At 41.8% G+C, this 9588-nt stretch overlaps 1 pseudogene; it reads left to right on the top strand.

Annotated features, from left to right (window-relative positions):
* Window positions 1-495: 495 nt before the first annotated feature.
* Window positions 496-1293, top strand: LOC121141232 (annotated as a pseudogene).
* The last annotated feature ends 8295 nt before the right edge of the window (window positions 1294-9588 follow it).

The raw sequence follows: 9588 nt of genomic DNA, 5'->3' as shown, positions 1-9588 counted from the left end.
AATTTTTTTGTTCAGGCTTTTCTTCATTTTCTAGACATGTCTGAGAAACACGTTATTGTTAATGAATGAGAATTCCTCTAAGGAGACAAGCCACTGTGGAATTACATGAAGCAAGCACACGCTTAGCAATGACCACTTCTGAGATGAGCTCACGGGGATTTAGTTTTCCTCTTTAACATTTTCAGAGCATACCGGTTCCTTAGAATAAACATCAGACTTTATTATCAGGACCGCATGAGCTGGAGATGAGGTTTGTGGAGTGCATGCCTAGAAAGCATGAAGCCCTTGGTCCAATCCCTATTGTAGGCTAGGTTAGCTGGCGAATGATTGCAAGCATGTCCTCCCATTGAGCTCAGAGACTTTCATACTGGTGAAGCAACACTGTATAGCAGAGTTGCTTCCCAGCCCAGTAGTTTAAATTCTTGGGGGACAGGGAGGACAGCTTTCCTGCTGTCTTCTCTCCACTTGTGGGTGGAGCACTGATGTATTGCTCATCTCAACAGCATAAGCCAGGACCAGAAGGACACTTTCAAACAGAGCCAGGAAACATCCACACTGTGGCTCCTCCTATTAGGGAAATGCGGTGCAGGCAAAAGTGCCACAGGAAACACCATTCTGGGTAAAGCCATGTTCGATTCCAAGTTCAGTGACCACACAGTAACCAAACAGTGTCAGAGCAAAACTGTGTTCCTGAGAGAGAAGCAGGTCATTGTCATTGACACCCCAGATTTATTCTCCTCACAGTCCTGTGCAGAGGCCAGGCTGCTGAACCTGCAGCAGTGTTTGAAGCTCTCGGCTGATGGTCTCCATGTGCTGCTGCTGGTCACACCCATTGGCCACTATACAGAGGAGGACAGGGAGACCACTGAGGACATCCAGGGTGAGTTTGGCACTAAAGCCTACAGTCACATGATTGTGGTCTTCACTCGGGAAGATGAACTGGGTGAAGACTCGCTGAAGGACTACATTGACAGCAAGAGCTCTCTCAAGGCATTGCTTCAAAACGTTGGAGATCGGTACTGTACTTTCAGCAACAAGGCAGACAAGGAGCAGCGGGAACAGGCAGGTGTCCCAGCTCCTTGATGTGATTGAGCAGTTGATGGTCAGAAGCCCAGGACCATATTTTGTGCCCTTGAAAATGGAAGGCAGTGGAGTCCAGGTAGGACTGATGGGAGGGAGATACCCCCAAATCAATGGGCCATCTTGTGTGTTACAGCCATGTTTTGTTTAGGAAGGTGTGTTTTTATGCTCTAGATAGCATTTTTCAACCTATGGGTCACATTTGTGGGTTGAATGACTCTTTCACAGGGTTTGCATATTGAGATTTACAATACAATTCATAACAGTAGCAAAATTACAGCAATGAAGCAGCAATGAAAATAATGTTATGGTTGGGGGTCACCACAACATGAGGAACTGTATTAAAGGCTTTAGGAAGGTTGAGAACACTGCTCTAGAGTAATAGTAGGCATCAAACTTCTTGACTGTCAGCCTGGGGACTTTGGACTTAACTGGAAAGCTAATGGGAAACAAAACTCTGTCTCACACGGCCCCTCATGTTATTGACCATACTGGACTCCGCATAGTCTTTCTACTGACTTCCCAGAAAACAATAAAACAACTTCTCTTTCTGGCTGTTCCAAAGACTTCTGAATCTTTTGTTAAGAGAAGCTTTCCTTGAGTGGAGCCTTCCCACCAGCCTGGTTCCAGAGCCGCATCAGTCCCAAATAAACACACAGGAGGCTATATTCATTATGAAGCTGTTGGCCTTGCTTGTCTCTTACTGGCTAGCTCTGCTTTAAGTAATTACCCCATAATTGTTAATCTAAGTATGTCTCTTACCGGAGAATAGTTCTGGGCTCCTACCCCCATGGCGGTTACATGTTGACTCTCTTGTGTTTCTCCTACCCAGAATCCTCCTGGACTCCTAGCCCCACCTATCTAGATTCCTATTGGCCAGACAGTGCTTTATTAGCATAAGACTTCCCCAACATCTCCTCTTTTCTGTTTAAACAAAAAGAAAGGTCTTAACTTTAACACAGTCAAATTGTATATAACAGAACAGTTATCAAATAAGAACATAGTTACAAAATATTAGCAAGATTTAAAGAAAATATCATCCATACCATCCTTGTGAGTTCAAAGTTCTATATGTAACTTATCTTTTATCATAACTAAGGAAAACTATAACTATCTGTCTTCAACTCCATCAAAGACCACAGAAGGATAATATATAAACACTAGGATTGACAGAGATATCTTACTGCCTGGACAGTCACCCGAAGTTCCTCTGTAACGTTGGGGCATCCATCTTCAGCCCATAGGCCACAATGTGTCTGGAACACTTCTCAGCAAAGCAGGAAATTTTAAACTGTCCATCTGCATTGACAGACTATCATTCATTTTTCTTTGTCCTGCAGAAAGTCTCATAGACTCTTCATCAAGCAGGAACCCTGTAAGACTGAGTTCAGTAGTCACTTTCCTGTGGGTCCTGCATGTCCAGATGATACAACAACAGTCAAACAATCTAGGCAAGAGCAGTTTCTTGCCCAAATGGCTAATCTTGCCATGTTGAAAGCAAACTTTATAACGAGTTTCTTCGATGCCCATCTTCCTCTCAGACGTAATTGGTGCTGCCAGGAGCAGACATTTCTCATTGCCAAGACAAACCCTAAACCATTTTAAATGCCATGTTCTGAAGGTCTTTGAGAGGTTTGAAGACTGTCCATCTCAAATATATTTCTGTATATCTAGAATACCTAACTTATGTAACTAGAAATTCTATTATAAGTAACTATCTATAGTCTGTATTCAATTATGCATTACGTTGTAAAAGATCAGTATAAGCACAATACTTAATCAAGAGGAGAAATATAAGCATCACAAAATTGACTTTGAATTTGTATCAATAAATGAAAAACAATACCCATAACATAATTCCCCTTTTTACCATTAAAAAGATTGGCTATGATCACTAGCCAATTATAAACAATCCCATTTAGATGAAAACAAAGATTTATAAACAAGATGGGAATTGGGACGTCGCTCATTCCAAACTGCTTCCTGCTGGAAGGGGGCGCTGTTCATACCATGGGGATCATGACAAAACTCAGAAACCTGTATAAGTCCTTATTTTCGTGGTCTGTAAAGCTGCATCATCTTAGCTGTCTCAATTGTTGGAACACCTGGTCCACTGCTTCCGGGGGTCTTGGTTCGTGCAACCACAGAAGCCTGGAAGAAATCTTCAGCTTTTCATTTTCTGTAGAAACATAAATAAAAACTCCTTTTCCGAGTAACATATCCTTATGCTTAAATTTTGAAGTCAAGGTATTTTCAAAAGATATAAGTTGTATTAATTTAGCAGCATTTATAAGCAAGTGTACTTTAGTATCAGTTCCTTCCTGAGCAAGCAAAAAACTGAAAAACACAATAGCGTACAGTATCCAGACTCTCTGTGTATTTTCCATCTTTACGTGGCTTATTTATCAATTATTATTATTACTTTATTTCTTTTACTTTTATTTATTTTTCTCTGAGACAGGGTTTCTCTTTGGAAATCTGCCTGCCTCTGCCTCTGGAGCAATTCCTACCGGCGTGTGCCACCACAACGCCGGCTTTTGTATTTATTTACCACTTTGCCATTTCATTTTCTCTCTCAATCTCACGTATATTTTTAAACACACTGTAAACCTTTAGAGGTTTTTCTTCATCCAGTCTGACTTTACTGTAAATCTTTATGTTTTTCTGGCCACGTGTCTTATTTGTAAAACCGTGACTGTTTTAAACTGCCAGTTTTTCCTTCAAGATGGCGGGCATAAGCATGACTCCAGCTTACCGCCTCAGTCCATGCTGACCTCCAGCAAAAGCTGCCACTTCCAGCTGTATGTACACACCTTTCAATCGTTAGCAGAGTCTCTTAAAAGAACCTTGTTGGTTTTTTTTTTTCTTTTTCTTTTTATGCCGAGTCAGGAAGACTCCAGTAAGCGAGCCGCGTGAATCTCGGCTTGTGGCTAGCAAAACAGAGCACACCTGAGAAAAATGCTGCTACCAACATCTGTGCTTCTCTCCGTTCTTCTGTTTCTAAAATTCCTTTAAAGCTTTTGTCATGCTGCGTGGAAATTCATGATCCCACTCCTGACACCATTTTGTTAAGAGAAGCTTTCCTTGAGTGGAGCCTTCCCACCAGCCTGGTTCCAGAGCCGCATCAGTCCCAAATAAACACACAGGAGGCTATATTCATTATGAAGCTGTTGGCCTTGCTTGTCTCTTACTGGCTAGCTCTGCTTTAAGTAATTACCCCATAATTGTTAATCTAAGTATGTCTCTTACCGGAGAATAGTTCTGGGCTCCTACCCCCATGGCGGTTACATGTTGACTCTCTTGTGTTTCTCCTACCCAGAATCCTCCTGGACTCCTAGCCCCACCTATCTAGATTCCTATTGGCCAGACAGTGCTTTATTAGCATAAGACTTCCCCAACATGAATCTTCTTCCAGTCTCTGGCCTCTAAAGTCACGTCTCTGCCCTCAGAATACCCCTTATACTATTCACTACCAGCTCAAGGGGTTCCTGTAGACATATTTACAATAGCTACCTCCCTACAAAGCCCACGAGGATAGAAAACACATTCTGTTAACCACACTGTCACATCTTGTGTAACACAAATGCCATAAGATGTACCTGGAATTTTCTGTGAAGATTAAATGAGATGATTAAAAGTTGTAAATAAATAAATGCTTAGTATTTATTAGCTACTGTTATTGAGATATATGGGGGTTAGAGGAATTATGCATATTAAGGATTTCAGGGGACTGGAGAGACGGCTCAGTGGTTAAGAGCATTTGCTGCTCTTGCAAAGAACCTGAGTTCAGTGTCTAGTACCCATATGGGGCCTTATAACTATCTATAACTCCAGTTTCAGACCTGTTACCCTCTTCTGACTTCTACAGTCATTGTACACCTGTGGTTTGCATAAATACATGTAGACAAATTACTCACACATATGAAATAAAAATGGTAAATAAATCCTTTAAAAATATTGCAGATTACAGCAATCCAAAGGAAAAAATAGATAAAGATAACCCATACAAAGATGCTTAACACAGCGTCTTTTGAAGTAGTAAAAGCAGAGATAACCCAAAGATTCACCACTGAGAGGATGGATACATCACTTACATATGTTCATAGTGTAGGATAGATTGTACCAACTAAAAGGTGTCGGGTGGTTCCATCTATATTAACTTGTGCAGGTGTGAAGTTTATGATATCAAGCAGATTGCTGACCAGGAAGCCCTGCGAGTCTCTCCTATTGATACTTGTGCATGTTAGTATAAACAAGGAGAAATATAGAAACATATGTAAACGCTGACATCTGTCACTCTTCTTACAAGTTGGATACAAGATTATTACTTTTTATATCACACGTAGCATCTTTACATTGAAACAATGAGAGTGAAAGATAGAGATAGATGATAGTGAATTAAATGCATTAAAGATGTTGGCTGAGAACAGGAAAGGAAGCAGAGGCAGGTTCTTCTGTCTGGCATGAGCTTTAAGAGATAAGGTTAGAATGGAGCCCACCCACAAGACTGAAAGGTATTGTTCTCATGTTAATTATGTGTTTGATTTTTCCATACCTGGTGAGCTATTCTCAACTTAACTTCATGTCAGAGGGTGCTCCATCTCTGACTCTCGTGCAAATAATGTATTTTTAGCAGTTTCGAGGATTCAGATAGTGCAGGCATGGCTAGCCTTGGACTTGACCCTGTGTGTCAGTGAAGGACTATATTAGTCCCCATTTTCTCGGGACGAATGGGACGGCGGTGTTAACCTAGGTTATTAGACTGACCCTACTCTGCGCCACCCGGATGGGGCTTACCTGACGCCTTATGAGTGGGCTCCGGACTCGTCGCACATCTGCCATCCGATCGGTGGTCTGTAACTCGTGCCCCACATCGGGTGCCAGTTGCGACCCCCGGAGGGGATCCCCGACCCTCGGGGATGAGGTGATGAGGGTCGCTACTAATTTGGTGGGTCTTCACAAGCAGATCCGATCTTAAAAGTAAACTTCAAGAGGTTAAAGGAAGCAGGCTGAAGACAACGTTCGCTGATCAAGAGCGTTTATTTTTGGGGCGAGCTGGAACTTATAGAGGAAGAACCTCAGGGGGTGGTACAAGCATGCCAATCAAGTCTCAACTCAAATATACACCAAATAAGGTAAAGACAAAGCTATAATTTTCCATCAGTCATCAGTAGCATTCCACAAATGCTTGTCAGCGTAAGTCAGGTGCAGGAATTAGGGAGGGGTAGGAAGTATTCAAAGGAACACTTTAACCTTTTGTTAACAAAGACAATTGCTCTATAAGGGTTACTTCCCCCTGGCTAGGCGGGTGGGCTGCCCTGTGTAAATTTAACTTTTATGGTTAACCTTTTCCTTTGTCTCAAGGGCATGTGTGCTCGCAGTTACGTAGGCAGAAGGCCAAGAAATGGCTGACAGACTCCATTTTGTTCAAGGTTCTAGCAGTCCCCAACACCCACCCAGGGAATGCCTGACAAACCCTATGACCCCGGTAACACTGAAAACCCATGCCCTGTCTTATCTTGCTCAAATGTATCTTGCTTAAAATATGTAGTTACTGCTTGCCTCAGTACTTTGTATGATCTTAAGTAACCATGGAAACTAAAATTTATGGCCTTCAACCTCATGGTCTGCCCCTGCCCCTTTAAAGGCGTCTTTCTTAGGCTGATGGGCATTTCCTCCACCATGGAAAGAGATCCAGCTCTCTAGATGAGCAATAAATGAAACCTTTTGCTATTGCATCAGAGTGTTGACTCCTTGGGTTAGTCTCTGGGATTCTGTAAACCTGGCACAATAATACCATGTTTGTCTTTTTGTTACTGGGTTACCTCATTCAGGATGGTTTATTCTAATTCCATCCATTTGCCTGCAAATTTCAAGATTCCATTTTTTTTCCCCACTGAGTGTAAATGTACCACATTTTCTTTATCCATTCTTCAGTTGAGGCGTATCTAAGCTGCTTCCAGGTTCTGCCTATTACAAATAATGCTGCTATGAACATAGTTGAACATATGTTGGATTCAGTTTTTCCAAGTGTGAAAGAGACTGCTAGCTTCCTCCAGTACGATATGGTCATACTTGGTAGCCTCTAGATCAGTGGTTCTCCACCTTCCTAATTCTGTGACCCTTCAATACAGTTCCTTTTGTTTTGGTGAACCCTGAGATAAAAATGTTTGTAAGTATTTCTGCTTTTACATAGTGATCATGTTCAGAAGTAGATTTGTTGACTGACTATGCTTTGAAATAGGGAGAACTCCACAGTAACATTGCTGGACTCCCTAAGTAAAATCCCCATGCTTTCCTTGTTTAGGAAAAGAATTGCTTTGGAAATTACACCCATGGTCTCCTTGTCACCTGAGGTAAGAAATCTTACTCATTTTTTCTGTCTTGGTTGTTGTGATGGCTATTCTAGGTAGTCAAACTGACTACCTCTGGAATTACCTAAAATTCAACGAGGTGGGGCTTTTTGTTTGTTTGTTTGTTTGTGGTATATTTTTTATGTTTTTCAAGACAGGGTTTCTCATTAGATGTGGACCCAGTCCTGGAACTTGCTTTGTAGACCAGGTTAGCATTTTTACTCAAAGAGATTCACCTGCTTCTGCTTCTCAAGTGCTGGGGTTAAGGGCATGTGCCACCACCACCTGGCAGGCATTGTCTTATTAAAGGTTTTAAATGGGAACACATATCTTTAATCTAGATATTCGAAGGTGATAAAATCCACCTTTAACTGTTTGATGTTGGTGTTCATCTTTAATCCCAGCCCACGGGAAGCAGAAGCAATTGGATTTCCTGATTTGAGGCCTGCCTGGTCTACAGAATGTGATGTAGGGCTACACAGATAAATGCTGTCTCCAAATTAATTAATTAATTAATTAAAAAAATCATGAGAAAAAATCCATCTGTAATCTGGGTCACACTTTTTAGCGGCAGTGTATATGTATAAGGGATATTGAAGAAGGAGAACTCTCTCTCTTTGCCTGCTTTACCTAGCTCTGGCTACTGAGTTTATTCTTTTAATAGCTTTAGAGCCCACTTCTTTGAAATACTCATGTATGCTGAAGACCAGCTGAGACATCAATACTCATTAACTAAACAACTACTGGACTATTCAACTTTCCATTGGTAGACAATCATTGTTGGACTAGCTGGGCCACAGCCTGTGAGACATTCTAATAAACCCACTTTCTACTAACACAGAGAGATTCATTATACCAGTCCTGTTCAAGTAGAGAACACTGAATGCTGCAAGTGTTTTTCACCTTCCCACAGAGGAAGATGTGCTGGGTCACCATGGTACTCATAAAGGCATTCTTCCTAGCTCTATTATCGCTGGGTATTCAACTTACCATGAAGACTAGGCTTAGTTTTTCTTTTCTTTTTTTTGGGGGGGGTTCAAAACAGAGTTTCTCTGTGGCTTTGGAGGTTGTCCTGGAACTAGCTCTTGTAGACAATGCTGGTCTCGAACTCACAGAGATCCACCTGTCTCTCCCTCACAGTGCTGAGATTAAAGTCATGCACCACCAACACCTGGCAAAGACTACGTTTTTTATTAGTATTCATTTCTCAAGAATTTGACATGAATTTCAAGAATAAAACTCCCAATATAATGGAGCTATCACTCAGTCTTCTGGAAGGAAAAAGATATATCATCTTATTGGTGACTTGTTGGTGATATGGTTCATGTATTTCTCTCATGGTTGTCTGAAGTGCTTGTGAACTCAGCAATAATGCATAGAACAAACATCTTGTTGTTGGTTTTTTTTTGTTTTTTTTGTTTTTTTGTTTTTTGTTTTTTTGTTTTGGTTTTTCGAGACAGGGTTTCTCTGTATTGTTTTGGAGGCTATCAGTGCAGCCCAGCCTCGAACTCACAGAGATCCGCCTGCCTCTGCCTCCCGAGTGCTGGGACTAAAGGCGTGCGCCACCACCGCCCGGCAACATCTTAGTTTTTGGTTTTTTTCTTTTTTTTTTTTTTTTTTTTGGTTTTTCGAGACAGGGTTTCTCTGTGGCTTTGGAGGCTGTCCTGGAACTAGCTCTTGTAGACCAAGCTGGCCTCGAACTCACAGAGATCCGCCTGCCTCTGCCTCCCAAGTGCTGGGATTAAAGGCGTGAACATCTTAGTTTTTTGAGACACAGTTTCTCATTTGTTTTGGAGGGTGTCCTGGAATTTGTAGGCCAGGCGGGTCTCGAACTCACAGAGACCTGCATGCCTCTGCCTCCCAAGTGCTGGAATTAAATTCATGCACCACCACTGCCCGGCACAAACATCATCTTTTGTGTTCTAAAAATCTCTCTTTATTTTGTAATATCATTCCAGTCTGCATTGTATAATAGTCTGTGCAAGATAGGTACATTTTGTGGAGGAGGAAGAAGAGGATGTACCTGTGAACTGCAGGAAGAGAGCCGAGTCATCTACTGGAGACAGGGGTAAGTGATACTGAAATCCGTGTCTCTGCAAATCTCTAAAAGGTCCAGGTCTGGAGTAGAAGCCAGGGCCAGGGAACCCTGTGCTGT

The sequence above is a fragment of the Mesocricetus auratus genome, unplaced genomic scaffold (assembly GCF_017639785.1).
Source record: "Mesocricetus auratus isolate SY011 unplaced genomic scaffold, BCM_Maur_2.0 Super-Scaffold_100007, whole genome shotgun sequence".
NCBI lineage: Eukaryota > Metazoa > Chordata > Mammalia > Rodentia > Cricetidae > Mesocricetus > Mesocricetus auratus.
Note: the sequence above shows the minus strand (reverse complement) of the source record. Positions and strands in the feature narration are given on the sequence as shown.